Here is a 27,316-nt window from a genome sequence, read left to right as displayed (position 1 = left end):
GGAATGGAAATTTTGAAAGGAAATTTCATTAACAATTTCGTTTAAAGTTATGGTATTTATGGAATATTTTCTTTATAGAATTAAACAAAACTTTTCATTAAAGAGAGAAAATTTATTAGAAATCTTCTTTAGATACATAATTATTTAGAAAATAATTTTTTTTAAATTATTTGAATTAAAAAAAATATATATGAAATCTAATATCGAATATAATAAAAACGGTTTCATTTTCATGTATTACTATAAATAACAATCGAACTACGTAAATCACCACCCACTCACTACCATTTACAACCTTAGCAAAAAGAAAAAAATATATATAAAAATAGACAAGTACTCAATTTCATCTATCAATCATATTAGTCTACCATTAAAATTTAATATAATAAAAATCGTTATAATAAATTGCAACAATATCCACTTATTATAAAAAAAAAAAACTAAAAAACGAAATTCTTTAAACCACTAAAGAGACAAATTACATAGATTTTACAGCTTCTAGGATAACACTTTAGTGAGTTTAAACCTTTTTGTTACAAAAGACTTTAAGTTTTCAATAAGACTTGTTGAGAACAAATTACATTTTCCTCTCAACTCCTTTTTTAGATTTTTCCCTTAAACTGTTACAAGGATTTTCTTAGGATTAATTCATTTCAAATTCAAAACAACGTCACACCTTTTTTCCAATTTATTTCACTTAGAAAAAAAATGTCTCCAAGAAAATCACAAAATGTGTAACTAACAGCTAGATGTGGCTGTGAAAGAAATATGACCAGAATGTGTCACAGAACAAAAAAAAAAACGAAGAAAATAAATTTTAATGAAGAGATTACTAGGTATTACACAAAGAGGCTACAAGATATTGAAGGTTTTCTTATTTTTTTTTTTTTTTTTTTTTGGGCCACAATTAACGAGGGGTTGAAGAGAAAATTTAAAGCAATTGTATGGTTGTTATTGGAAATTAGAGTAATAAAAAATCATGGTGCTATTTGGATTTCTTTAATAAGACCCGAAACTTAAAAACAGAATCATGTCGTGAGGTCGGAAGTGGGACCTTAAAGAGAAAAGCTTTTTAGGTAAATCTTTTTTCTCCATAGAATCCAGCTAGTTATTGAGGAAGCTTTTATGTACAAACAAAGTTTTATTACTTTTTCAAAAGCTTTTTTGATGTAATATTTTTAACCAGAAAAGTTTTTTTTTGCTAAAAGATATTTTTAATACAAGAAGCTTTTTTCCGAAAAAAAAGCATTTTTATTACAAAAAGCTTCTTTTCAGACGATATACTCTTTTCTTCCCAAAAACACTTTTTCTAAAAGAGAACTTATGAATCCAAACATTGAAATCTAGACATTTTTAATAAAAATTGAAGCACCATAAAGTTTTTTGTAATAAAATAGTTTTTTTTTCATATAAATAATAACACCTTTTTACAAAAAAAAAAAAAAAAAAAAAAACATAAATACAAAATAAATTGAAAATAACCCTTTCATCGAAAAAACAAACACTTTTTACTAAAAAAGCTTTTTTAATACAAAAATAAAATTGTTTTCCATCCAAACATGCTTTTAGTCTTCAAAAAAAAACTTTTTTCACAAAACAAAAAAAAACTTTTTTTAGTGAGATGCTTTTAGTCTCCACAAAAGCTTTTTTGTTATTTAACAAGCGTTTTCATGAAAAAAGCTTTTTTCATGAAAATAATTTTTTTATCGAAATAAGGATATAAAAAAAACTTTCTCAAACAAAAAGCTTTTAAACAGAAAGATTTTTTATAAAAGTTCACTGCACCTCAAAAAAGCTCTTTTATATATTTTAGATATAAATTGAATAAAAGCTTTTTTCGCTCGAAGAAAGTTTTTTTACTAAAAAACTTTTTTCATTCAAATATTTTTTCAAGCTTTTAAATGGAAAAAAATTTTACTAAAAAAGCTTTTTATCCAAAAATTAAGTATTTCATTACATTACATCTAGTAAAAAGCTTTTTTCATTCAAAACTTTTTCAAGCTTTTAAAAGGGTAAAAAAATTGAATAAAAAAGCTCTTTATCCAAAAATTAAGTATTTCATTACAAAAAGCGCCAAAAAAGTTCACTGCATCTCAAAAAAGCTCTTTTCAATAAAATGGAAAATAAGTTTTTTTTCACTCCAAAAAAAGTTTTTCTACCAAAAAGCTTTTTTCATAAAAGTATTTGTTCAAGCTTCTAAATGGAAACAGATTTCATATAAAAAAGCTTTTTATCCAAAAATGAAGTATTTCATTACAAATAGCGCATTTTCACACAAATAAACTTTTGGTTTTCAAAAAAAGCTTTTACTAAAAAGTTCTTATTTTGCTAAATATGTAAAAAAAGAATAAGCTTTTTTCATAAAAATATTATATTTTCACTCAAAGAAGGGTATTTTACTAAAAAAAAACTATCTCAGCCTAAAAGCTTTTTAACGAAATAAAGTTGTTTACAAATCTCACTGTATCTTTAAAGTATAATAGAAAATAAAAAACTTTTTTCATTCAAATACCACTTCTCCTAAAATAAACTTTTTTTAATTATACTGAAAAAGCTTTCTCATCTAAAAAGCTTTTTAAAAAAAAAACGGTTTTAGAAAAAATTTTTTCAAAGGCTAATAAAAATCCTATTTTCAATATAAATTCAAAATAGGATTCTTTACAAGAAAAACTTTTTTTTTTTCTACTAAAAAGCTCTTCTCATTCAAATACGACTTCCTCTAAAAATAAGAAATCTTCATCATATGTATTTTCAATAAATTTTTTTTTTTTTCAAAAAAATATGTTGCATTTTCAAGCCCAAAAATTAACTTTTTTCATAGAAAAGCTTTTTGACACTAAATCTTAACAAAATTGTTTCACTAAAAAAAATAATTTTTAATAAAAAAACATAAAAAAATTATTTCACTACAAAAAGTTTTTTCGACTGAAAGAGCTTTTATTATCGAAACACAGTTTTACTAAATAAAAGCTTTTTTCAAAAATAACCTTCACCAATCAAAGCTTTTCTCTGAGAAATTTAAAAAGGCTTTTTTCTTAAAAAAATGTTAATCTCCAAAAAGCATTTTTCCTAAAAAAAGTGAAATGATGTTAACATAATTATCACTAAGTTTTATTTTACAACTTTAACTATAAAGAGAACTTTACCCCACCCAAGAAAACTTTTTTTATTTGTTTTTACTCCTTTCATTTAAACAAATTTCCCACAGGATCTTCACAATAACAACAACAACAAAACAAACCTTAATATGCAGATTACCTTTAATAAAACCAGCCTTAATTATTTGCGTATTTAGTTTTCTACTATGTTTTCCATTTCATTTAACCAAATTTCCCACAGGACCCTCGTCTTATCTAGATGGAAAAAAAAAGTAAAAATAAAATATGTCTCTAAAAATCATTTCTATACTAAGAGTATTAAATGACTTTAACTATATTTTTTTCTTCTATTTGAACAAAATTCTGGAAACTTAATAGGATTTGTTTAATGTTAAACTAAAAAGAGAAATCACCTAAAAAAGTCAACCAAAAAAAGGAAAAATTTTTTTGGTTATATCTTTTACAACTGTCAAAGGATGTCAATAAATTAAAAAATAACATGAAATGTGTATTATTTAAAGTAACAACATTTTTTTCTAAGGAAAACGACCTTGAAAACCAACACTCAAAATACCAAATAACATTTGGTTAAAAAAACACAAACATATTAAAAAAACCTTTTTCAGATTTTTGCAAAAAAAAAAAAACTTACTAAATTTGTTTTATATTTCTTTAATAATTTCATGTGGCTTTAACTAAAACAAACGTCTGGATAATTCAAACAAAATTAGGTCATCTTGGTATTGAAAGCTTTTAATTTGTATGGCAGTTCTCATGTAACGGTTATTATACAAATTATTTCCCATGTCTTGGCCTACACCAACTCCTGCATAAATCCCATTTTATATGCCTTTTTATCCGACAACTTTCGCAAGGCATTTAGAAAGGTAAGTATTTTTTTTTGTAATAATTCCCAAGTACACAAGTTACAACTATTTAGTATTAAACATATTGTAAATGACTCTAACAACAAAAAAAGGAAAGAGGTTGACAATTTGCAATTAATTTAATTACATACTTTTTGTTTGCTGTTAATTTAATTACATCTACTAACGCCCTCATTCGGGCTCTCTTCTCTCTTTATTTTTCTATATTAAAGATTGTCTGGTGCGGTAGTCCTCCACCCATTATAACAAATCAACAAGTTACTAAAACAACGCGCACGGCAACCGGAAATGGCACTTCAAACATTGATATGCTGTAGATAAACACTCAACAACTACAATATTCTAGCAGCAATAGCAACCATAACTACAACATTAACAACAACAACAGCGGCTGCAGCATTGACAACTATATAGGACGATGACGGTGTAGACAAGGACTATGAAAACAAGGACTACAACGAGGACGTTTTTAAAACAGATTGCAATTGTACATTAGACAAACAGGTCATAGAAGGAAACAATAAAAACGTAACGGAAAAGGTGTGTTTGTACTACAACATGAACATGACAACACAACATATTTTTCGAACAACCGCCACTGTAACAATGTTAGATATGTTGTAATAATTTAAAAGCTTATTTACAGTGCCGGCTAAAAGTTAAAGTATATTCCCGACTATAGTCTAGTCTATAGTCCCGACTATAGTCTAGTCTATAGTCCCGACTATAGTCTAGTCTATAGTCCCGACTATAGTCTAGTCTATAGTCCCGACTATAGTCTAGTCTATAGTCCCGACTATAGTCTAGTCTATAGTCCCGACTATAGTCTAGTCTATAGTCCCGACTATAGTCTAGTCTAGTCCCGACTATAGTCTAGTCTATAGTCCCGACTATAGTCTAGTCTATAGTCCCGACTATAGTCTAGTCTATAGTCCCGACTATAGTCTAGTCTATAGTCCCGACTATAGTCTAGTCTATAGTCCCGACTATAGTCTAGTCTATAGTCCCGACTATAGTCTAGTCTATAGTCCCGACTATAGTCTAGTCTATAGTCCCGACTATAGTCTAGTCTATAGTCCCGACTATAGTCTAGTCTATAGTCCCGACTATAGTCTAGTCTATAGTCCCGACTATAGTCTAGTCTATAGTCCCGACTATAGTCTAGTCTATAGTCCCGACTATAGTCTAGTCTATAGTCCCGACTATAGTCTAGTCTATAGTCCCGACTATAGTCTAGTCTATAGTCCCGACTATAGTCTAGTCTAGTTCCCTATAGTCTATAGTCCCGACTATAGTCTAGTCTATAGTCCCGACTATAGTCTAGTCTATAGTCCCGACTATAGTCTAGTCTATAGTCCCGACTATAGTCTAGTCTATAGTCCCGACTATAGTCCCGACTATAGTCTAGTCTATAGTCCCGACTATAGTCTAGTCTATAGTCCCGACTATAGTATAGTCTACAGTCCCGACTATAGTATAGTCTATAGTCCCGACTATGGTATAGTCTATAGTCCCGACTATAGTATAGTCTATAGTCCCGACTATAGTATAGTCTATACTAGAGTAAAGTCTAGTCTATAGTCCCGACTGAAGTCTAGTCTAGTCTAGTCTATAGTCCCTACTATAGTCTAGTATATAGTCAAACAATAGTCTAGGCTACAGTCCAGATTATAATTTTACCTATAGTCCAGACTATGGTCTAGTCTACAGTCCAGACTATGGTCTTGTCTATAGTCCCGACTATAGTATAGTCTATAGTCCCGACTAAAGTCTAGTCTATAGTCCCGACTGAAGTCTAGTCTAGTCTATAGTCCCTTCTATAGTCTAGTATATAGTCAGACAATAGTCTAGGCTACAGTCCAGATTATAATTTTACCTACAGTCCAGACTATGGTCTTGTCTATAATCCAGACTATAGTCTAGTCTATAGTCCAGACTATAGTCTAGTCTATTGTCTAGTATATAGTCCAGACTATTTTCTATTATTTAGTCCAAACAATAGTCTAGTCTACAGTCCAAACTATTGTCCCGACTATAGTCTAGCCTATAGACCAAACTGTAGTCTAGTTTATAGTCCAGACTACAGTGCAGACTACAGTCTAGTCTATTCTCTAGACTGCAGTCTAGTGTAAATTCAGACTATAGTCTAGTCTATAGTCCAGATTACATTCTAGTCTAGAGTATATTCTATTGTCCAAACTAAAGTCTATTCTATAGTCCTAACCAAAAAATAGTCTGTCTATAAATAGACTAGTCCATAGTCTGGACTTTAGACTAGTCCATAATCCAGATTATATTCTGTGCTTTAGTTTGTTAGCTATAGTCTGGATCATAGACTTGGCCGTAGTCCTGGTTATAATCCAGTCTATAATCTTGACTACAGTCTTATCTATAGTCCAGTCTATAGCCCTGGCTATAGCTTAGTTAATTTTCCCGTTCTTTTCTCCAGCCACTGTAGCCCCCGAGGAATACATGTTTCATAAATAATTTAATTAAATTTTCTTTTTTACACTTATTTGCAGTAATTCAATGGAAAAAAGAGACTCAAGTGTTAGCAACGCCACAGCTACGAACTACTAAAACCATCTCTACCCAGACAATGATCACCATCACGACGACTTTTAATTGTAGCCTCATGAACGAGGAAAAAAGGAAACCAATAAAAAAAACACCAGCCAACACCGCCAACCAAATCCAACAATTTCCACAAGGATGTGGATTGATTGTGTTGTGAGTGTGTGTGTGTGTTGGCTTGTATGGCGGCAGAGGGTGTTAAAAGACCACAGACTTTAAATTAAAATACAATTTTCAAAGGTTTCCTAAAAACCCGACCACAAAACGAAAATTAAGCCAACAATTAAATTGCAAAAGAGAACAAAAACGAATGAAGAAATATATTCCTAAAAATTAAAAAAAAATATTTGTAAAATAGTAAAATAAATTATATAAGACAGGTTTTCATTAAGAATTGTTATGAATTTAAAAAATATAAAAAAAAACGTTATTTTTAATTTAACACTTTTTTTCCTAGAATTTGGCCTAATTTTTAAACAATTTACAAATTGTAGTTATAATAAATATATTTACAGAGTAAAATTTAATTATAAAATTTATAAAAAAAAAACAAAAAAACCAACAAACTTAATTAAGTATGAAATAATAATTATATTTGACCAGCCATTTAACCCACAATAAACAATTTTAAATTGTATTGTGATAAAATGGTGTTTGGTGGCAAATTGTGTTAAAAAAATGAGGAAAAAATCTTAATAATAAAACAAAAATAAATAAATTTAAAATTTTAGAAATATAAATTAACAAATAAATAGATTTTTAATAAAACTAGTTACATATTTTTTGTATTGTAAATAAATATAAATAAATTAAATTAAGGATTTAAATATTGATTGGAGTCTGGTTATTTTTGAACAAAAAAAAAAAAAAAAAACAAATTGTATTTAGTTATTAAGTTTTTAATTTAAAAACAAAATATAAAAATAATTGTATAAATTTTAATAGTAAAACAACAGAGCAAGTGTTTGCAGAGGAAGTATTCTAACAGGGATTAAGAAAACAGATTTACTCTTTCAATATTTAATAACTTAAAAGGAAATTGTAAAGTTACTTATAAATATTTATTTAAAGAAACTTTAAATTTACAACGAATTTTATTGTAATTAAATTGGTTTTTAAAATGAAAAGAAAAAAATATTTTTGGAATTATTAAAGTTTAAAAAAGTTTTTCAAAGAAATTTTAATTTATACAAAATGTTTAGTCAAGTTTTCCTCGTAAAGTTGGAATGAAAGTTTTAGAAACTTTGTGTGAGTATTTTAATGAATTTAAAAGAAAAACAAAACTAAATGGAGTTTCTAAAGCTTTTATTAGTAATAGAGTAATTTTTCCTAATGTTTCATATAATTCCATTTCGTTCCTATTGAATTTATTTTTCTTTTAACTATATTTGCTTAAGTTTAGCTTGTTTTACCATTTTTTTAGCAATTTTATTTAATGTTTCATTAAATTCCATTTCGTTCCCATATGCAAAAACTGTTAATAACTTGAAATAAATGATGTTTTTAGCTTTTTAATTTGTAAAGGAGTTAATTTTGAACAATTTTACTTGATGATCCATTAAATTCCATTTCGTTCCTCTTTGCAAAAGCTAGTAATAACATGTAAACAACTAATTTTTCATAATGTTTCATATATTTCCAGTTTGTTCCTTTCGTTTAAACATTAAATTTATTTTGATTTTTAACTATATTCCATTTTTATCTTTTTAAACTACATATTTCTTTAAATTCCATATTGTTCCTCTATGCAAAAACTGTTAATAACATCAAGTAAATGGAGTTTATAACACTTTTATTTTTAAAGAAGTATGTTTTAATTTTTAACAATTTTACTTGATGTTCCATTAAATTCCATTTCGTTCCTCTTTGCAAAAGCTACTAATAACATGTAAACAAGTCATTTTTCATAATGTTTCATATATTTCCAGTTCGTTCCTTTTGTATAAACATTAAATTTACTTTGATTTGATAACTATATTCCATTTTAATTTTGTTAAACTATTTTGCTGCAATTTTACTTAATGTTTCATTCCAATTCCATATTGTTTCTCTATGCAAAAACTATTTATAAGATGCAATAAATTAAGTTTTTAGCACTTTTATTTGTAACGGAGACAGTTTTCATAATATTTCATACAATTCCATTTCGTTCCCTTTGTTTAAATATTAATTTTTTAAAATTTTAAACTATATTTGGTTAATTATATTTACTTGAATTAATTTTTAACAATTTTACTTGATGTTCCATTCCATAAATTCCATTTCGTTCCTCTTTGCAAAAGTGCTATTAACAACATGTAAACAAGTAACTTTTCATGTTTCATATATTTCCAGTTCGTTCCTTTTTTTTAACATTAAATTTACTTTAATGTTTAACAGCATTCATAAAATTCCATTTTGTTCCTCTATGCTAAAATTATTAATAACTTTTTTTATTACATATTATATTTAATGTTTCATTTCAATTCCATATTGTTCCTCTATGCAAAACTGTTAATAACATCAAGTAAATGGAGTTTATAACACTTTTATTAGTAAAGGAGTCAGTTTTCGTAGTGTTTCATATAATTCCATTTCGTTCCCTTTTGTTTAAAAAGTATTTTCTTTGAATTTTTAACTGTATTTGGTTAATTTTATTTACATGAATTAATTTTCAACACTTTTACTTGATGTTCCATTAAATTCCATTTCGTTCCTCTTTACAAAAGCTAGTAATAACACATAAACAAGTAATTTTTCATAATGTTTCATAAATTTCCAGTTAGTTCCTTTTGTTTAAACATTAAATATACTTGATTTTTAACTTTATTCCATTTTCATCTTTTTAAACTATTTTGCTGCAATTTTACTTAATGTTTAATTCCAATTCCATATTGTTCCTCTATACAAAAACTGTTAATTACATGAAGTAAATGGAATTTCCAACACTTTTATTTGTAACCGAGTAAGTTTTTATAATGTTTCATATAATTCCATTTCGTTCCCTTTTTGCTTAAAAAGTATTCTCTTTGAATTTTTAACTGTATTTGGTTAATTTTATTTACATGAATTAATTTTCAACACTTTTACTTGATGTTCCATTAAATTCCATTTCGATCCTCTTTACAAAAGCATATAAACAAGTAATTTTTCATAATGTTTCATAAACTTCCAGTTAGTTCCTTTTGTTTAAACATTAAAATTACTTTAATTTTTAACGGCGTTCATAAAATTCCATTTTGTTCCTCTATGCAAAAACTGTTAAGAACTTTTTTACAATTTTTCTTAATGTTTCATTAAATTCCATTTTGTTCCTCTATGCAAAAACTGTTAATAACATTAAGTAAATAGAGTTTTTAACACTTTTGTTTGTAAAGGAGTCAGTTTTCATAGTGTTTCATTTAATTCCATTTCGTTCCCTTTGTTTAAATATTAATTTTTTTGGGAATTTTTAACTGTATTTGGTTAATTTTAGTTATTCTAATTAACTTTTAACAATTTTACTCGAAGTTCCATTGAACTCCATTAAGTCCCACTTTTCGTTAGTTAAATTAATATTTAATGTTTCATTAAATTCCATTTTGTTTCTCTTTGCAAAAACTGTTAATGACATGAAGTGAATGGAATTTCTAACACTTTTATTTGTAAACAAGCCAGTTTTTATAATGTTTCATATAATTCCATTTCGCTCCCTTTGTTTAAACATTAAATTTAGTTTAATTTTTAACTATTTTGAACTTTTTTATTTAATTTTTTTTAAGTTAGTTACTGTTTCAGTCAATTTCATTTTGTTCCACTTTGTTAAATGCAAATTCTTGTTTTTTTATTTATTTCGTTTGTTTCCAGTTTTGTACGAACATTTTTAAAAAATTCATAAAATTCCATTTCATTCCACATAAAAAATGTTTATATTTAAGACAAAATCTCTTAAATTTTGACTTTTTTGTATTGTTTAATTCCATATTTCAGGTAATTCCATTTCGTTCCACTTTTTTAAATGTTAATTTAGGCTAGTTTTCTCAAGTTTTGTAGGAAAATTTTTAAGTTTTCGAAAAACATTTTCTTTATGTTTCACAAAATTCCATTTCGTTCCATATAACCAATTTTTATCGTTTCACTTCTTTAAATGTAAATTTACTCGTACTGGAGTTTTTCATACGAAAAATATTTTCCTTATGTTTCAAATTTTTGTATATTAGAGTATGTATAACAAAACTTTTTTCTATTACTGATTTACTTAGACGATGTTTCATGCAAGTCCATTTTGTTTCTCTTCAGATTTATTAAGCAAATATAAATTTTGTAGGACAATTTTTGAGTCTTTTATAGGAAAAACATTGTCTTTGGTGTTTCACAAAATTCCATTTCGTTCCTCATATGAAATTTTATATATTTAAGTTTATTTTTTAAGAAAACTTTATCAATATCTCGCTAATAACAGTTGCGACATTGCCTTTAAGCTTTTTCATTGCTGCTAAATTAATACCAATGACTTTATCTTTAAACGAGCCCCAAAGATAAAAGTCTAAGGGAATTATAAATCGCACGATTTGAAATGTAAATAAAATAGAAACCCAAACACTAAAAACAACTGTTATTTTGACAGGTGCGAAATAGTATAAAGAAATCTGTAAATTAAACCAAATCCTGTCTTTATTGAATATAAATCACAATTGAAATCTTAAGCTAAGAATACTTCCCCAACAAACGTCCTTTGCTGAAAAACAACACAATTTAAATTATTGATTTAAAAAAAGGAAAATTTAACAAAATCTAGAAAATCTCGACCAAACTAAATAAGCCAATTACAGACTCAGACAGTGTCCATTTTTTTAAAAACACATTTCTTACAACAAGTCTCAAAACAATTTACAGCTTTTGAAGCTTATAGACTGAAAATGAAAGTTATATTTTAAAATGGACATTGACCAGAGTAGGGATTTGCTCGTTACCACATTTAACTGTAAATTATTGCACTCATGTTACAGAAGGATTTAAATTGTACAGTTTGTTTTTTCTTTTTTCATTGGAACATGTTACAAAAAAAATTTGTATAGAAATAAATTTTAAACAGTTTGCTTGGGTTATATTTTTTTTTAATTTCATTTACAAGTGTTTGTTAACAAAAAAATATATATAACAATAGAAAAAAACTAAAGAGAGAGAGAGAGAGGAGAAAAATTTACATTTTTAAAATGCAACAATACACAATTGTAAAATCCTAAAAGCATTAAACACTCAAAAAGGACAACACAACAAAAGTGCAAAATGCTTAAAAATAACACAAAAACCATACTAGAAACAACAACAACTACAAAAAAACTACTGTAATTCAATGTAATGTAAAATTCATGTTTAAATGTAAATTAATAGTTAAAACTTAACAAAACAAAAATAAAAGAAAAATTAAACACAAATTACAGAATAAAAAAGGAGGAAACTAATTTAACTATAGTTGTTATTGACAAGAAAAAACACTAAATAGAATTTATTTAAAAGAAACAAAAAACCTAAAAAATTATTTAAAGAAAATAAGTTAAAAGAAACTATTAAAATAAAATAATAATAAAACTGTTTTTAAATAAAATTTTGAAATTGAAAAGAAAAATAATAATAAAAAAGCTAAACCCATGTAAAATTTAAAAAAAGAATGAAATTAAAAAAATTATATATATTTAAAATAAAGAAAGAGAAAAAAGAAACAATTTTCATAAAATGTTTTTTTTATAAAGAATGGAATGACGTAATGGAGGTAAGTAAACTTTCGAAATAAAAAAGAGGAGTCAGTTGTTGTAATGTTTTAAAATTCCACCAGTAGGTTAACGGTTAGATTCCGACCTGAGGATCGGGTTATGGGGCTAACAACAGGTCCGAAAGAGGCCTAGATGTACTTCTTTGGATTTAATGTATATAAAACCTCCTTTTAAAGTAACTAACTAACTAACTAACTAACTAACTAACTAACTAACTAACTACTAACTAACTAACTAACTAACTAACTAACTACTAACTAACTAACTAACTAACTAACTAACTAACTAACTAACTAACTAACTAACTAACTAACTAACTAACTAACTAACTACTAACTAACTAACTAACTAACTAACTAACTAACTAACTAACTAACTAACTAACTAACTAACTAACTAACTAACTAACTAACTAACTAACTAACTAACTAACTAACTAACTAACTAACTAACTAACTAACTAACTAACTAACTAACTAACTAACTAACTAACTACTAACTAACTAACTAACTAACTACTAACTAACTAACTAACTAACTAACTAACTAACTAACTAACTAACTAACTAACTAACTACTAACTAACTAACTAACTAACTAACTAACTAACTAACTAACTAACTAACTAACTAACTAACTAACTAACTAACTAACTAACTACTAACTAACTAACTAACTACTAACTAACTAACTACTAACTAACTAACTAACTAACTAACTAACTAACTAACTAACTAACTAACTAACTAACTAACTAACTAACTAACTAACTAACTACTAACTAACTACTAACTAACTAACTAACTAACTAACTAACTAACTAACTAACTAACTAACTAACTAACTAACTAACTAACTAACTAACTAACTAACTAACTAACTAACTAACTAACTAACTAACTAACTAACTAACTAACTAACTAACTAACTAACTAACTAACTAACTAACTAACTAACTAACTACTAACTAACTAACTAACTAACTAACTACTAACTAACTAACTACTAACTAACTAACTAACTAACTAACTAACTAACTAACTAACTAACTAACTAACTAACTAACTAACTAACTAACTAACTAACTACTAACTAACTAACTAACTACTAACTAACTACTAACTACTAACTACTAACTAACTAACTAACTAACTAACTAACTAACTAACTAACTAACTAACTAACTAACTAACTAACTAACTAACTACTAACTACTAACTAACTAACTAACTAACTAACTAACTAACTAACTAACTAACTAACTAACTAACTAACTAACTAACTAACTAACTAACTAACTAACTAAACTAACTAACTAACTAACTAACTACTACTACTAACTAACTAACTAACTAACTAATTAACTACTTAACTAACTAACTAACTAACTAACCAACTAACTAACTAACTACCTAACTAACTAACTAACTAACTAATGTTTCGCTAAATTCCATTCTGTTCCTCTATAAAAAAGCTATTAATTAATCCATATTCACAATATTTATATTTAAGTTAATTTTTTTTTCAATAATTACATTTATGTATTATTTAGTTCCATGTTTCATCTAATTCCAGTTCATTCCACTTTTCAAAACGGAAATTGTTTAGTTTTTATGCCAAAAATATTTACATTTTTCATAAGAAAAAGAAAGCATTAATGTTTCATTTTGTTCCTCCTATGATATTTTTACATTAACGTTAATTATTCTAATTTGTTTTTATTTCAAATTTATTTAAACGATGTTTCAAGTAATTTCATATTGTTTCAAGTTTTCTGTTTTTCATACTAAAATATTTCACAAAATCCCATTTCGTTCAAAACTTTTAATTTTAGTTTGATTTCCTGAAATTAAGAAAATTCTAACATTTTAATAAATTTGGTACAATTTGTTGTTCTACTTATTTAATCAATATTTCAAAGCATTCCATTTCGTTCCTTGGTAAACAAAATTTAATAAAGTTCATTCTAAATTTTTAATTTTTATCTTTAGATTAATTTTATTCTAATGTTGCTTCATAGTTAAGGTGGAGTTTCGGACAATTCCACTTTGTACCTCTTTTTTAATTAGTCAATTCTAGAGTTTAGCACAAATTTAAAATATTAGCATTTAAAATTGTTTATTTTCTATCAATTTGCTCCACTGTTATCAAAGTTAAATTTAAAAAATTCCCCATTTTTTATAAAAGTTTAAATTGTTAGTAAAATGTATTTATTTATTATATAAAAACTTTATAAATTCTTTTGAAATCTTCATTTTAGCATTAAAAACCTAAAATATTTTTCTTTCAATTGTTTTAATAAATTTAACACAGAAATTTTAAAAATTTTTCAAAAGAATTTTACTTTAAAGAAAATAATTTTCTTTACAAATTCAACACGTAACCCACAAAATATAGACTTCACCACCAAATGCAGCAATAACTTAAACACCCTTTGAAAAAAGTTTTTAAATTAGCAAAAAGTTTTGGAAAGTTTAGAACAGAAAAAATAGTACTGCGTTAGAACAGTAGCATATATGACTATAAACCAGTAGGTTTTGGAACTAGTGCCGTTTTGAATAAGAAAGAAAAAAATTTAAAAGTGAATCAGAATATATCGAGGGCCTACAACTTTATATGAGAAAAGTAACTAGTAAAAGTTACTACTAGGAATGAAAATCTATAGCAAATGTTAACCTTGATACTCCTAGATCTGCAGGGTATATGATTCTTACACATGTAAAACATATGTAGCTATCATTTACCAACACCTCTGTATGTTTTCCCCCCATTTCGCTTTAGTATGATATTAATTTGCATCAAATATTTTATCACCTTCTTAAACCCCATAAATTCAACACCCACCCCCACATAAAACACAAGCAAAAGTCCTGCCGAGAATTTATTATAGTACCATGTTTGTTTGTTTAACTCTCTCTCGTACGAGAGTACAACATAAAAATAATAATAAAAATTTGTTAGTTTAAGACTCATGACGCCAATGACGTTCAAGTATAAGTACGTAAAGTAATAGTTAGGCAAAGTGTATATTTTGTTATAGTAGTAGTTGTGTTATAATCAAATTACAACATAAAGTATGCTGCTGTTGTTTATTGGCCAGGCCAAAAACTTTTTTAACTTTAATATTAAAAGGTAAAAATTTCTACAAAAACTAACAGCAACAAATAAACAAACAAGGTGTGAAAGGAAATCAAAGGAAAAAAGGAATAGACCACCTGTTGCTTTGTTGTTTTAAAGGATTGTAATCGAATTGAAAAGGTCGATAAAAACAAACACATTGACTGTGTGACAAGTAGGAGGTCACTTTAGGAAATTTGTCTATATACTTGTTTTAGTTTAGAGGGTTTTTTACTAAATTGAAAGTGTGAAAGTTAATTTTTAATGCAAATAGCATAATAAAGGTTTAGACAAAAGCTTATCTAAATTCGAGACAACTTTTGGATTATATACATGTTTGAATATTTGAAATTTATAATTGAAATTTGTAGCACTGTAGTTAAGACAATAGTCCAATCTATAGAATAGACAGTAGTCAAGACTAAAAGCCAGACTGCAGTCAAAACTATAGTCCAGTCTATATACTAGACTGTTGTCAAGACTATAGTGCAGTTTACAGGCCAGACTATAGTTAAGACTATAGCTGTAGTCAAGACTATAGTCCAGTCTATAGACTAGGCTGTAGTCAAGACTATAGTCCAGTCTATAGACTGGACTGGAAAATCGCTTATAACTTCGTTAAAACACGTTTAAATTGAAAAATAAGCTTATTCTGTGATCACTCATATTTTGCTTCAAAAATCGATTTTTTGATCAATAAACTTGAAAAAACTAAAATCGCTTATAACTTCGTTAAAACACGTTTAAATTGAAAAATAAGCTTATTCTGTGATCACGCATATTTTCCTTCAAACATCGGCTTTTTTGGTCAAAAAACTAAAATCGCTTATAACTTCGTTAAAACACGTTTAAATTGAAAAATAAGTTTATTCTGTGATCACTCATATTTTCCTTCAAAAATCGGTTTTTTGGTCAATAAACTTGAAAAAACTAAAATCGCTTATAACTTCGTTAAAACACGTTTAAATTGAAAAATAAGCTTTATTTGTGATCACTCATATTTTCCTTCAAAAATCGATTTTCTGATCAACAAACTTCGTTAAAACACGTTTAAATTGAAAAATAAGCTAATTCTGTGATCACTCATATTTTCCTTCAAAAATCGATTTTCTGATCAATAAACTTGAAAAAACTAAAATCGCTTATAACTTCGTTAAAACACGTTTAAATTGAAAAATAAGCTTATTCTGTGATCACTCATATTTTGCTTCAAAAATCGATTTTCTGATCAATAAACTTGAAAAAACTAAAATCGCTTATAACACGTTTAAATTGAAAAATAAGCTTCATTTGTGATCACTCATATTTTCCTTCAAAAATCGATTTTCTGATCAATAAACTTGAAAAAACTAAAATCGCTTATAACTTCGTTAAAACACGTTTAAATTGAAAAATAAGCTTATTCTGTGATCACTCATATTTTGCTTCAAAAATCGATTTTCTTATCAATAAACTTGAAAAAACTAAAATCGCTTATAGCTTCGTTAAAACACGTTTAAATTGAAAAATAAGCTTATTCTGTGATCACTCATATTTTCCTTCAAAAGTCGATTTTCTGATCAATAAACTTGAAAAAACTAAAATCGCTTATAGCTTCGTTAAAACACGTTTAAATTGAAAAATAAGCTTATTCTGTGATCACTCATATTTTGCTTCAAAAATCGATTTTCTTATCAATAAACTTGAAAAAACTAAAATCGCTTATAGCTTCGTTAAAACACGTTTAAATTGAAAAATAAGCTTATTCTGTGATCACTCATATTTTCCTTCAAAAGTCGATTTTCTGATCAATAAACTTGAAAAAACTAAAATCGCTTATAGCTTCGTTAAAACACGTTTAAATTGAAAAATAAGCTTATTCTGTGATCACTCATATTTTCCTTCAAAAATCGATTTTCTGATCAATAAACTTGAAAAAACTAAAATCGCTTATAACTTCGTTAAAACACGTTTAAATTGAAAAATAAGCTTCATTTGTGATCACTCATATTTTCCTTCAAAAATCGATTTTCTGATCAATAAACTTGAAAAAACTAAAATCGCTTATAACTTCGTTAAAACACGTTTAAATTGAAAAATAAGCTTATTCTGTGATCACTCATATTTTCCTTCAAAAGTCGATTTTCTGATCAATAAACTTGAAAAAACTAAAATCGCTTACAGCTTCGTTAAAACACGTTTAAATTGAAAAATAAGCTTATTCTGTGATCACTCATATTTTCCTTCAAAAATCGATTTTTTTATCTATAAACTTGAAAAAACTAAAATCGCTTATAACTTCGTTAAAACACGTTTAAATTGAAAAATAAGCTTCATTTGTGATCACTCATATTTTCCTTCTAAAATCGATTTTCTGATCAATAAACTTGAAAAAACTAAAATCGCTTATAACTTCGTTAAAACACGTTTAAATTGAAAAATAAGGCTATTCTGTGATCACTCATATTTTCCTTCTAAAATCGATTTTCTGATCAATAAACTTGAAAAAACTAAAATCGCTTATAGCTTCGTTAAAACACGTTTAAATTGAAAAATAAGCTTATTCTGTGATCACTCATATTTTCCTTCAAAAATCGATTTTCTGATCTATAAACTTGAAAAAACTAAAATCGCTTATAACTTCGTTAAAACACGTTTAAATTGAAAAATAAGGTTATTCTGTGATCACTCATATTTTCCTTCTAAAATCGATTTTCTGATCAAAAAACTTGAAAAAACTAAAATCGCTTATAACTTCGTTAAAACACGTTTAAATTGAAAAATAAGCTTCATTTGGGATCACTCATATTTTCCTTCAAAAATCGATTTTTTGGTCAAAAAACTTGAAAAAACTAAAATCGCTTATAACTTCGTTAAAACACGTTTAAATTGAAAAATAAGCTTCATTTGTGATCACTCATATTTTCCTTCAAAAATCGATTTTTTGGTCAATAAACTTCAAAAAACTAAAATCGCTTATAACTTCGTTAAAACACGTTTAAATTGAAAAATAAGCTTATTCTGTGATCACTCATATTTTCCTTCAAAAATCGATTTTTTGATCAATAAACTTGAAAAAACTAAAATCGCTTATAAGTTCGTTAAAACACGTTTAAATTGAAAAATAAGCTTCATTTGTGATCACTCATATTTTCCTTCAAAAATCGATTTTTTGATCAATAAACTTGAAAAAACTAAAATCGCTTATAACTTCGTTAAAACACGTTTAAATTGAAAAATAAGCTTCATTTGTGATCACTCATATTTTCCTTCAAAAATCGATTTTTTGGTCAATAAACTTCAAAAAACTAAAATCGCTTATAACTTCGTTAAAACACGTTTAAATTGAAAAATAAGCTTATTCTGTGATCACTCATATTTTCCTTCAAAAATCGATTTTTTGATCAATAAACTTGAAAAAACTAAAATCGCTTATAACTTCGTTAAAACACGTTTAAATTGAAAAATAAGGTTATTCTGTGATCACTCATATTTTTCTTCTAAAATCGATTTTCTGATCAATAAACTTGAAAAAAACTAAAATCGCTTATAACTTCGTTAAAACACGTTTAAATTGAAAAATAAGCTTATTCTGTGATCACTCATATTTTCCTTCAAAAATCGATTTTTTGATCAATAAACTTGAAAAAACTAAAATCGCTTATAAGTTCGTTAAAACACGTTTAAATTGAAAAATAAGCTTCATTTGTGATCACTCATATTTTCCTTCAAAAATCGATTTTTTGGTCAATAAACTTGAAAAAACTAAAATCGCTTATAACTTCGTTAAAACACGTTTAAATTGAAAAATAAGGTTATTCTGTGATCACTCATATTTTTCTTCTAAAATCGATTTTCTGATCAATAAACTTGAAAAAACTAAAATCGCTTATAACTTCGTTAAAACACGTTTAAATTGAAAAATAAGCTTATTCTGTGATCACTCATATTTTCCTTCAAAAATCGATTTTTTGGTCAAAAAACTTGAAAAAACTACAATCGCTTATAACTTCGTTAAAACACGTTTAAATTGAAAAATAAGCTTCATTTGTGATCACTCATATTTTCCTTCAAAAATCGATTTTTTGGTCAATAAACTTGAAAAAACTAAAATCGCTTATAACTTCGTTAAAACACATTTAAATTGAAAAATAAGCTTCATTTGGGATCACTCATATTTTCCTTCAAAAATCGATTTTTTGATCAATAAACTTGAAAAACTAAAATCGCTTATAACTTCGTTAAAACACGTTTAAATTGAAAAATAAGCTTCATTTGTGATCACTCATATTTTCCTTCAAAAATCGATTTTTTGGTCAATAAACTTCAAAAAACTAAAATCGCTTATAACTTCGTTAAAACACGTTTAAATTGAAAAATAAGCTTATTCTGTGATCACTCATATTTTCCTTCAAAAATCGATTTTTTGGTCAAAAAACTTGAAAAAACTAAAATCGCTTATAACTTCGTTAAAACACGTTTAAATTGAAAAATAAGCTTCATTTGTGATCACTCATATTTTCCTTCTAAAATCGATTTTTTGATCAATAAACTTGAAAAAACTGAAATCGCTTATAACTTCGTTAAAACACGTTTAAATTGAAAAATAAGCTTCATTTGTGATCACTCATATTTTCCTTCAAAAATCGATTTTTTGGTAATAAACTTCAAAAAACTAAAATCGCTTATAACTTCGTTAAAACACGTTTAAATTGAAAAATAGGCTTATTCTGTGATTACTCATATTTTCCTTCAAAAATCGATTTTTTGATCAATAAACTTGAAAAAACTGAAATCGCTTATAACTTCGTTAAAACACGTTTAAATTGAAAAATAAGCTTCATCACTCATATTTTCCTTCAAAAATCGATTTTCTGATCAATAAACTTGAAAAAACTGAAATCGCTTATAACTTCGTTAAAACACGTTTAAATTGAAAAATAAGCTTCATTTGTGATCACTCATATTTTCCTTCAAAAATCGATTTTCTGATCAATAAACTTGAAAAAACTAAAATCGCTTATAACTTCGTTAAAACACGTTTAAATTGAAAAATAAGCTTCATTTGTGATCACTCATATTTTCCTTCAAAAATCGATTTTTTGGTCAATAAACTTCAAAAAACTAAAATCGCTTATAACTTCGTTAAAACACGTTTAAATTGAAAAATAAGCTTCATTTGTGATCACTCATATTTTCCTTCAAAAATCGATTTTTTGGTCAATAAACTTCAAAAAACTAAAATCGCTTATAACTTCGTTAAAACACGTTTAAATTGAAAAATAAGCTTCATTTGTGATCACTCATATTTTCCTTAAAAAATCGATTTTCTAATCAAAAAACTTGAAAAAAACTTAAATCGCTTATAACTTCGTTAAAACACGTTTAAATTGAAAAATAAGCTTCATTTGTGATCACTCATATTTTCCTTCAAAAATCGATTTTCTGATCAATAAACTTGAAAAAACTTAAATCGCTTATAACTTCGTTAAAACACGTTTAAATTGAAAAATAAGCTTATTCTGTGATCACTCATATTTTCCTTCAAAAATCGATTTTCTGATCAATAAACTTGAAAAAACTAAAATCGCTTATAACTTCGTTAAAACACGTTTAAATTGAAAAATAAGCCTATTCTGTGATCACTCATATTTTCCTTCAAAAATCGATTTTCTGATCAATAAACTTGAAAAAACTAAAATCGCTTATAACTTCGTTAAAACACGTTTAAATTGAAAAATAAGGTTATTCTGTGATCACTCATATTTTCCTTCTAAAATCGATTTTCTGATCAATAAACTTGAAAAAACTAAAATCGCTTATAACTTCGTTAAAACACGTTTAAATTGAAAAATAAGCTTATTCTGTGATCACTCATATTTTCCTTCAAAATCGATTTTTTGGTCAAAAAACTTGAAAAAACTAAAATCGCTTATAACTTCGTTAAAACACGTTTAAATTGAAAAATAAGCTTCATTTGTGATTACTCATATTTTCCTTCAAAAATCGATTTTTTGGTCAATAAACTTGAAAAAACTAAAATCGCTTATAACTTCGTTAAAACACGTTTAAATTAAAAATAAGCTTATTCTGTGATCACTCATATTTTCCTTCAAAAATCGATTTTTTGATCAATAAACTTGAAAAAACTAAAATCGCTTATAACTTCGTTAAAACACGTTTAAATTGAAAAATAAGCTTCATTTGTGATCACTCATATTTTCCTTCAAAAATCGATTTTTTGGTCAATAAACTTCAAAAAACTAAAATCGCTTATAACTTCGTTAAAACACGTTTAAATTGAAAAATAAGCTTCATTTGTGATCACTCATATTTTCCTTCAAAAATCGATTTTTTGGTCAATAAACTTCAAAAAACTAAAATCGCTTATAACTTCGTTAAAACACGTTTAAATTGAAAAATAAGCTTATTCTGTGATCACTCATATTTTCCTTCAAAAATCGATTTTTTGGTCAAAAAACTTGAAAAAACTAAAATCGCTTATAACTTCGTTAAAACACGTTTAAATTGAAAAATAAGCTTCATTTGTGATCACTCATATTTTCCTTCTAAAATCGATTTTTTGATCAATAAACTTGAAAAAACTGAAATCGCTTATAACTTCGTTAAAACACGTTTAAATTGAAAAATAAGCTTCATTTGTGATCACTCATATCTTCCTTCAAAAATCGATTTTTTGGTCAATAAACTTGAAAAAACTAAAATCGCTTATAACTTCGTTAAAACACGTTTAAATTGAAAAATAAGGTTATTCTGTGATCACTCATATTTTCCTTCTAAAATCGATTTTCTGATCAATAAACTTGAAAAAACTAAAATCGCTTATAACTTCGTTAAAACACGTTTAAATTGAAAAATAAGCTTATTCTGTGATCACTCATATTTTCCTTCAAAAATCGATTTTTTGGTCAAAAAACTTGAAAAAACTACAATCGCTTATAACTTCGTTAAAACACGTTTAAATTGAAAAATAAGCTTCATTTGTGATCACTCATATTTTCCTTCAAAAATCGATTTTTTGGTCAATAAACTTGAAAAAACTAAAATCGCTTATAACTTCGTTAAAACACATTTAAATTGAAAAATAAGCTTCATTTGGGATCACTCATATTTTCCTTCAAAAATCGATTTTTTGATCAATAAACTTGAAAAAACTAAAATCGCTTATAACTTCGTTAAAACACGTTTAAATTGAAAAATAAGCTTCATTTGTGATCACTCATATTTTCCTTCAAAAATCGATTTTTTGGTCAATAAACTTCAAAAAACTAAAATCGCTTATAACTTCGTTAAAACACGTTTAAATTGAAAAATAAGCTTATTCTGTGATCACTCATATTTTCCTTCAAAAATCGATTTTTTGGTCAAAAAACTTGAAAAAACTAAAATCGCTTATAACTTCGTTAAAACACGTTTAAATTGAAAAATAAGCTTCATTTGTGATCACTCATATTTTCCTTCTAAAATCGATTTTTTGATCAATAAACTTGAAAAAACTGAAATCGCTTATAACTTCGTTAAAACACGTTTAAATTGAAAAATAAGCTTCATTTGTGATCACTCATATTTTCCTTCAAAAATCGATTTTTTGGTCAATAAACTTCAAAAAACTAAAATCGCTTATAACTTCGTTAAAACACGTTTAAATTGAAAAATAAGCTTATTCTGTGATTACTCATATTTTCCTTCAAAAATCGATTTTTTGATCAATAAACTTGAAAAAACTGAAATCGCTTATAACTTCGTTAAAACACGTTTAAATTGAAAAATAAGCTTCATCACTCATATTTTCCTTCAAAAATCGATTTTCTGATCAATAAACTTGAAAAAAACTGAAATCGCTTATAACTTCGTTAAAACACGTTTAAATTGAAAAATAAGCTTCATTTGTGATCACTCATATTTTCCTTCAAAAATCGATTTTCTGATCAATAAACTTCAAAAAACTAAAATCGCTTATAACTTCGTTAAAACACGTTTAAATTGAAAAATAAGCTTCATTTGTGATCACTCATATTTTCCTTCAAAAATCGATTTTTTGGTCAATAAACTTCAAAAAACTAAAATCGCTTATAACTTCGTTAAAACACGTTTAAATTGAAAAATAAGCTTCATTTGTGATCACTCATATTTTCCTTCAAAAATCGATTTTTTGGTCAATAAACTTCAAAAAACTAAAATCGCTTATAACTTCGTTAAAACACGTTTAAATTGAAAAATAAGCTTCATTTGTGATCACTCATATTTTCCTTAAAAAATCGATTTTCTAATCAAAAAACTTGAAAAAACTTAAATCGCTTATAACTTCGTTAAAACACGTTTAAATTGAAAAATAAGCTTCATTTGTGATCACTCATATTTTCCTTCAAAAATCGATTTTCTGATCAATAAACTTGAAAAAACTTAAATCGCTTATAACTTCGTTAAAACACGTTTAAATTGAAAAATAAGCTTATTCTGTGATCACTCATATTTTCCTTCAAAAATCGATTTTCTGATCAATAAACTTGAAAAAACTAAAATCGCTTATAACTTCGTTAAAACACGTTTAAATTGAAAAATAAGCCTATTCTGTGATCACTCATATTTTCCTTCAAAAATCGATTTTCTGATCAATAAACTTGAAAAAACTAAAATCGCTTATAACTTCGTTAAAACACGTTTAAATTGAAAAATAAGCTTATTCTGTGATCACTCATATTTTCCTTCAAAAATCGATTTTTTGATCAATAAACATGAAAAAACTAAAATCGCTTATAACTTCGTTAAAACACGTTTAAATTGTGATCACTCATATCGCTTATAAAATCGCTTATAACTTCGTTAAAACACGTTTAAATTGAAAAATAAGCTTATTCTGTGATCACTCATATTTTCCTTCAAAAATCGATTTTCCGATTAATAAACATGAAAAAACTAAAATCGCTTATAACTTCGTTAAAACACGTTTTAACGTTATTTTCCTTCAAAAATCGATTTTTTGGTCAATAAACTTGAAAAAACTAAAATCGCTTATAACTTCGTTAAAACACGTTTAAATTGAAAAATAAGCTTATTCTGTGATCACTCATATTTTCCTTCAAAAATCGATTTTTTGGTCAAAAAACTTGAAAAAACTAAAATCGCTTATAACTTCGTTAAAACACGTTTAAATTGAAAAATAAGCTTCATTTGTGATCACTCATATTTTCCTTCAAAAATCGATTTTTTGATCAATAAACTTGAAAAAACTAAAATCGCTTATAACTTCGTTAAAACACGTTTAAATTGAAAAATAAGGTTATTCTGTGATCACTCATATTTTCCTTCTAAAATCGATTTTCTGATCAATAAACTTGAAAAAACTAAAATCGCTTATAACTTCGTTAAAACACGTTTAAATTGAAAAATAAGCTTATTCTGTGATCACTCATATTTTCCATCAAAAATCGATTTTTTGATCAATAAACATGAAAAAACTAAAATCGCTTACAACTCCGTTAAAACACGTTTAAATTGAAAAATAAGCTTCATTTGTGATCACTCATATCTTCCTTCAAAAATCGATTTTTTGGTCAATAAACTTGAAAAAACTAAAATCGCTTATAACTTCGTTAAAACACGTTTAAATTGAAAAATAAGGTTATTCTGTGATCACTCATATTTTCCTTCTAAAATCGATTTTCTGATCAATAAACTTGAAAAAACTAAAATCGCTTATAACTTCGTTAAAACACGTTTAAATTGAAAAATAAGCTTATTCTGTGATCACTCATATTTTCCTTCAAAAATCGATTTTTTGGTCAAAAAACTTGAAAAACTAAAATCGCTTATAACTTCGTTAAAACACGTTTAAATTGAAAAATAAGCTTCATTTGTGATTACTCATATTTTCCTTCAAAAATCGATTTTTTGGTCAATAAACTTGAAAAAACTAAAATCGCTTATAACTTCGTTAAAACACGTTTAAATTAAAAAATAAGCTTATTCTGTGATCACTCATATTTTCCTTCAAAAATCGATTTTTTGATCAATAAACTTGAAAAAACTAAAATCGCTTATAACTTCGTTAAAACACGTTTAAATTGAAAAATAAGCTTCATTTGTGATCACTCATATTTTCCTTCAAAAATCGATTTTTTGGTCAATAAACTTCAAAAAACTAAAATCGCTTATAACTTCGTTAAAACACGTTTAAATTGAAAAATAAGCTTATTCTGTGATCACTCATATTTTCCTTCAAAAATCGATTTTTTGGTCAAAAAACTTGAAAAAACTAAAATCGCTTATAACTTCGTTAAAACACGTTTAAATTGAAAAATAAGCTTCATTTGTGATCACTCATATTTTCCTTCGAAAATCGATTTTTTGATCAATAAACTTGAAAAAACTAAAATCGCTAATAACTTCGTTAAAACACGTTTAAATTGAAAAATAAGCTTCATTTGTGATTACTCATATTTTCCTTCAAAAATCGATTTTCTGATCAATAAACTTGAAAAAACTAAAATCGCTTATAACTTCGTTAAAACACGTTTAAATTGAAAAATAAGCTTCATTTGTGATCACTCATATTTTCCTTCAAAAATCGATTTTTTGGTCAATAAACTTCAAAAAACTAAAATCGCTTATAACTTCGTTAAAACACGTTTAAATTGAAAAATAAGCTTCATTTGTGATCACTCATATTTTCCTTCAAAAATCGATTTTTTGATCAATAAACTTGAAAAAACTAAAATCGCTTATAACTTCGTTAAAACACGTTTAAATTGAAAAATAAGCTTATTCTGTGATTACTCATATTTTCCTTCAAAAATCAATTTTTTGATCAATAAACTTGAAAAAACTAAAATCGCTTATAACTTCGTTAAAACACGTTTAAATTGAAAAATAAGCTTCATTTGTGATCACTCATATTTTCCTTCAAAAATCGATTTTCTGATCAATAAACTTGAAAAAACTGAAATCGCTTATAACTTCGTTAAAACACGTTTAAATTGAAAAATAAGCTTCATTTGTGATCACTCATATTTTCCTTCAAAAATCGATTTTCTGATCAATAAACTTGAAAAAACTAAAATCGCTTATAACTTCGTTAAAACACGTTTAAATTGAAAAATAAGCTTCATTTGTGATTACTCATATTTTCCTTCAAAAATCGATTTTCTGATCAATAAACTTGAAAAAACTAAAATCGCTTATAACTTCGTTAAAACACGTTTAAATTGAAAAATAAGCTTCATTTGTGATCACTCATATTTTCCTTCAAAAATCGATTTTTTGGTCAATAAACTTCAAAAAACTAAAATCGCTTATAACTTCGTTAAAAACACGTTTAAATTGAAAAATAAGCTTCATTTGTGATTACTCATATTTTCCTTCAAAAATCGATTTTCTGATCAATAAACTTGAAAAAACTAAAATCGCTTATAACTTCGTTAAAACACGTTTAAATTGAAAAATAAGCTTCATTTGTGATCACTCATATTTTCCTTCAAAAATCGATTTTTTGATCAATAAACTTGAAAAAACTAAAATCGCTTATAACTTCGTTAAAACACGTTTAAATTGAAAAATAAGCTTATTCTGTGATTACTCATATTTTCCTTCAAAAATCAATTTTTTGATCAATAAACTTGAAAAAACTAAAATCGCTTATAACTTCGTTAAAACACGTTTAAATTGAAAAATAAGCTTCATTTGTGATCACTCATATTTTCCTTCAAAAATCGATTTTCTGATCAATAAACTTGAAAAAACTGAAATCGCTTATAACTTCGTTAAAACACGTTTAAATTGAAAAATAAGCTTCATTTGTGATCACTCATATTTTCCTTCAAAAATCGATTTTCTGATCAATAAACTTGAAAAAACTAAAATCGCTTATAACTTCGTTAAAACACGTTTAAATTGAAAAATAAGCTTCATT

General features: G+C 26.0%; 1 long non-coding RNA gene across 1 annotated transcript; it reads left to right on the top strand.

Moving 5' to 3' along the window:
• The first annotated feature begins 3,835 nt into the window (after window positions 1-3,835).
• On the top strand, window positions 3,836-7,297 carry LOC119613266. Its single transcript, XR_005232222.1, has 3 exons — window positions 3,836-3,985; window positions 4,198-4,525; window positions 6,508-7,297. It is a non-coding gene; the product is annotated as an uncharacterized LOC119613266 (long non-coding RNA).
• Window positions 7,298-27,316: the final 20,019 nt, after the last annotated feature.

This window comes from Lucilia sericata, unplaced genomic scaffold (genome assembly GCF_015586225.1).
Source record: "Lucilia sericata isolate MDLA Ls3-8-SP2 unplaced genomic scaffold, ASM1558622v1 Contig002034F_arrow, whole genome shotgun sequence".
NCBI classification, from domain to species: Eukaryota; Metazoa; Arthropoda; class Insecta; order Diptera; family Calliphoridae; genus Lucilia; species Lucilia sericata.
Note: the sequence above shows the minus strand (reverse complement) of the source record. Positions and strands in the feature narration are given on the sequence as shown.